Here is a 5,047-nt window from a genome sequence, read left to right as displayed (position 1 = left end):
GGCGCGGAGGGCGCGGCCCCGCGGGCTCAGGGTGCGCGGGGGGCGGGGGCGCTGCCGGGGCTGGCGGGGCGCAGCGGACCGCCTGGGGCCGGGTAGGCTGGGTGCGCGGGGGGCGGGGGCGCTGCCGGGGCTCACGGGGCGCAGGGGACCGCCTGGGGACCGGATAGGCGGGGTGCGCGGCTGAGGGGCGGGGCCAGGCGCGGTGGGGGCGGGGCGAGGGGCGGGGCTGGCGGGCGCAGCGGACCGCCTGGGGCCAGGTAGGCTGGGGGCGTGGCCGGCCGAGGGGCGGGGCCAGCCGTGGTGGGGGCGGGGCGAGGGGCGGGGCGCAGCGGACCGCCTGGGGACCGGATAGGCTGGGTGCACGGCTGAGGGGCGGGGCCAGGCGCGGTGGGGGCGGGGCGAGGGGCGGGGCGCAGGGGACCGCCTGGGGACCGGATAGGCGGGGTGCGCGGCTGAGGGGCGGGGCCAGGCGCGGTGGGGGCGGGGCGAGGGGCGGGGCGCAGCGGACCGCCTGGGGACCGGATAGGCTGGGTGCGCGGCTGAGGGGCGGGGCCAGGCGCGGTGGGGCGGGGCGAGGGGCGGGGCGCAGCGGACCGCCTGGGGACCGGATAGGCTGGGTGCGCGGCTGAGGGGCGGGGCCAGGCGCGGTGGGGGCGGGGCGAGGGGCGGGGCGCAGGGGACCGCCTGGGGACCGGATAGGCGGGGTGCGCGGCTGAGGGGCGGGGCCAGGCGCGGTGGGGGCGGGGCGAGGGGCGGGGCGCAGCGGACCGCCTGGGGACCGGATAGGCTGGGTGCGCGGCTGAGGGGCGGGGCCAGGCGCGGTGGGGCGGGGCGAGGGGCGGGGCGCAGCGGACCGCCTGGGGACCGGATAGGCTGGGTGCGCGGCTGAGGGGCGGGGCCAGGCGCGGTGGGGCGGGGCGAGGGGCGGGGCCACGCCCCCGTTGTCGCCCGCGCGCGGCGCCTGGGCTGGGTGCTCTCGGGGGCCTCGGGGCTCGCGGGGCTCCGTCGGGGTGGGTGGCTAGCGGTCCCAGGAGGCGGGGTTCCTCCGTCTGCAGGGGTCGGGGCCGGAAGCAGCTCCCTCAGGCCCTCCGACGGTTCCGGGGTGCGAGACGCAGCCTTGCCAAGTTGCTGTCGCACTTGATGCGGAAGGCTAACGTGAAGCCTCCGGTCACCCGGATTCGGGGTGAAGAGCTCCCGGCCACGCGGTCGCCCGGGCCGAGGGTTGGTGGCGTGGAACCGCGTGCCCCCCTCCGGGCGCTGGAGGGCTGCCCCCTGCTGGTCGGCACCCGCCCGTGCACGCCGTGCTGGCCGAGGCGCGAGGCTCCTGCGAGCTCAAGCTCCAGAAGGGGTCTGGAAGCATCATAGAAACTGGTGTCAGAGGCAGCCCTGCTGCAGGGGTTTAAGTTTACTCAACCGTATGCTCCTTCCTATCAAAGTGAAACTTCCTTCTCCTGGAAAGCGACTCAGCCGTCACTTGCCTAGAAAAGAACTTCCTAACCTCCAGATCATACCGAATCCTCCTACAGACTACACCAAACACCTCTACTTTTTTTTTTTTTTTAAAGATTTTATGTATTTATTCATGAGAGACAGAGAGAGGCAGAGACACAGGCAGAAGGAGAAGCAGGCTCCATGCAGGGAGCCCGATGCGGGACTCGATCCCGGGACCCCGGGGTCACGCCCTGGGCCGAAGGCAGACGCTGCACAGCTGAGCCACCCAGGCGCCCCGCACCTCTGCTTCTAATTCTTCTTATTCTTGCCCAGGTTGCGGTTCCATACTTACTTGTATGACCACTGATTATCGTTGGTTCCTCCCATAGACTGATAAATGAAGCCTCTGTCTCCACTGTGCCCACTGCTGCCTGGTTTCATTTCTGTCATGCAGTAGGCTTTAGTTTCTTAATATGTAAGAGCGGGTGGTTGGATGAATGAAGGAGCACATAGTCATTGCTCAAGAAATGTCTGCTGAATTAGTAAATACCCGAGTCTTTGGAGGACTAGAGGGAATCTGTTTGGCAGTGGACCAAATAGTCAGGTTTCAGAAAGAAAAAGCAAGGAGAAACCTACACAAGGAGAAGACCTATCGGGATTTCAGAATACTTCAGGGTGGAAGCCCAATGTGAGCTGAAGTTACTTGAAGTCTTTCTTAGACTTCATACCAGGAAACAAACCTTTGGGAAGCAAAGTGGAGCCAGCTAGTGAGGGAGTGTGTCAGGAGAGTTCCAGGCCAAACGCTGAGTTCAGGGAGGGGCTTTAAGGTTTTAACCAGACCCCACCTACATCACTATTTTTAGTGTAAAAGTACTGCTATTCCAGAAAGACTCCTGGGAGTATTTTGGTGTTGATCTAATAGAAGAAAGGGCTTTAAATGAAGGTGATTTTTCCAGGCCAGAGAGCAAAAGGTACCTGTGGTCAACAAGGTATCTGCCATTTGGGAGCAGGAGTTGGCTGAAGGATGGAAGCAAAACAACAACAGAAGGAAACAGAACAGCATGAAGGTCCATTTATTTATTGGTTTTAAATTTTTTTGATTTAAATTCAATCTAGTTAACGTTACTGTATCATTAGCCTCAGGGGTAGAATTTAGTGATTCTTCAGTTGCACGTAACACCCAGTACTCATTTACTGCAAGTGCCCTCCTTAATGCCCATCCCCCAGTTACTCCATCCTCCCACCCATCTCCTCTCCAGCAGCCCTCAGTTTGTTCCCTAGAGTTGAGTCTCTTATGGTTTGCCTCCCTCTCCTCTCTGCCTTTCACTTATTTTCCCTTCCCTTCCCCTGTATTCATCTATTTTGTTTCTTAACTTCCACTTAGGAGTGAAATCTCATGGTGTTTGTCTTTCTCTGGCTGACTTCACTTAGCACAATATCCTCTAGTTCCATCCACATCGTTGCAAATGGCAAGATTTCATCTTTTTTGATGGTTGAGTAATATTCCATAGTGTGTGTATGTGTGTATACATACTACATCTTCTATATCCATTTATCTGTTGATGGACCTCTGGGCTCTTTCCATATTTTGGGTATTGTGGACATTGCTACTATTTTATTTTTAAAGGTCCATTTAAAACCTGGCAAATGAAAGAGGGTGGCCAGCATGGTTCTGCCTAAAGGGACATTACTGGTGTGAAGGTGCAGACCCCCAGACCCTCCTGCAACCTGGGAGAAAGCAGACTCCTCCATGAAAGTCAACATACCCTCATTGGGCACCTATTCTTGAGGTGCTCTGGGAGATGGAAATGATACTGCAGTCAATAAATCTAAGAAGACAATAGATGTGAAATAAGCATAATACCATTAGGATTTATGGAGGTGTCAAAATCAGCTGCCAAATTAAGTGATAGGGAAGATAAAGGCAGAAGCAATTATTTCTAGTAATCAGAGATGAACTTACAGGGAAGGAGACATTAAAGCTTAGCTTTGAAAAAACATAAATGTAGTTTGTGGGCAGAGAAGAGTGGAGGGTGTTATACCATGAGGCCACATCGTGGTTCACAGCATGGTCCACAGCATGGAGATGTCGGTGTGAATGCTTGACTTGAAAAAGACAAAATTTTCATTGTGACTGAAATTTATTAACCTGCACTTGCAGGAGTGAATTTGGATGGCACCCAAGGGCTTTGGATTGGAGTCTGTAGTCTGGAGGAAGATTTTTAAAGAAATGCCAGGTAGTGAACACTGAACTTCCTTCCTCAGCATCTAGTCCCTGCCCTTTCTAAGCAGGTCCCAATTTTGTCCAGATAATCTACCTTTCCCTTACAAGATTCAAGGGAAAATGAAGTCACTTCCAATTCCAAAGGTAGCTATGAAGCCAAGCATGCTAATCCCTGTCCTTCGTACTGCAGTGTGGGCTCTTTCTGTTATTATTATACACAATAAATATTCACAAACGATATGACACTTAATTGTCGGGTGTATGCAAGAGGCGTACACAAATCAGAACTGTTACTGTTACCAGTGGTATGTCAGCCCATTTTTGTCAAACAGAGGAGCATCCGTGGAGTAATTGCATTTTCTCACTGAGCCAAAGGTAGGGGTTGCTTCATACATAAGCTTTCTAATTATGGGCTAACATTAATAGTCGCTGACTTCCTTCTTCAATTATTTATAGTTATGAGTTAAACTTAACGTGGTCCCACATATTCTTTCCCTGAAGGGCCTCAAGGAATCTGGAAAGGATTAGCCACAGTCTAATTTAGGAATAGGGATGGTTGTATCCACCTATGTGCCTTTACTGGTATGAGTCACTGGGGAGGTTTACTAAGTCACTATTTAAGACGATCCAGAACAGGTGCCTACAGCTGTTTTAAGAATAAGTACTATGGTGACCATGAAAATGCTCGGCTCAGATCTCCAACTGGAGGGAGTGGGTATATAATTGACAGACAGCCCCAGCTGGTGCCTCTGGAATCCGTGGTGCCAGGGCCATACTGTGATTCTCTCGGCTTCTCCTGGTTTGTGATTAAGGGTACAAAGGCAGGTCCATTCCTGGGAGACAGGGACTCTTCTGATGAGTGACTTTGACTCAAGGACTCCCATTGGCCTTGACAAGATTTTCCAAGACCTGCCCTACAGGATAAGCTTTTCCTCCCTTTGATCTTTCCTTCATGAGGATTAAACCTACTTCGCAGTCTGATGGTCTCCCGGTCTCCGCTGGTCCCTCTCTGTTGTCTCTCACAGATGTTTCTCTTAATAAATCTCTTGCACATCGATCTCATCTTGGCTTCTGCTTCTTGGAGGATCCAGGCTAACACGTATACTGTTATGGTTATATCTCCTAAAGTTAAAATACTCAAGTGCTTTTATTATAAATGTGTTATAATGGGAGTAAGGAGCAAAATCATTAACTTGAGAGCATTTAGGAAAGCCTCACCCACTACATTTTTTTATTCTTTAGTACATTTAGGATAACCTTTATTCAAATTATAGCATGGTCTATCTCTAGAGCAAGTTCCTGCCTGCCTATTTATTTAAAGCAATGATGCTGAAGTTTGGTGCTACTCTTGACAGGTGTTAATCAGAGTTAGGAAAGCTTTCATATTCTCCT

The sequence above is a fragment of the Canis lupus genome, chromosome 16 (assembly GCF_011100685.1).
Source record: "Canis lupus familiaris isolate Mischka breed German Shepherd chromosome 16, alternate assembly UU_Cfam_GSD_1.0, whole genome shotgun sequence".
Lineage (NCBI taxonomy): Eukaryota > Metazoa > Chordata > Mammalia > Carnivora > Canidae > Canis > Canis lupus.
The sequence above is the reverse complement of the archived record's forward strand: the minus strand, read 5'-3'. Positions refer to the sequence as shown.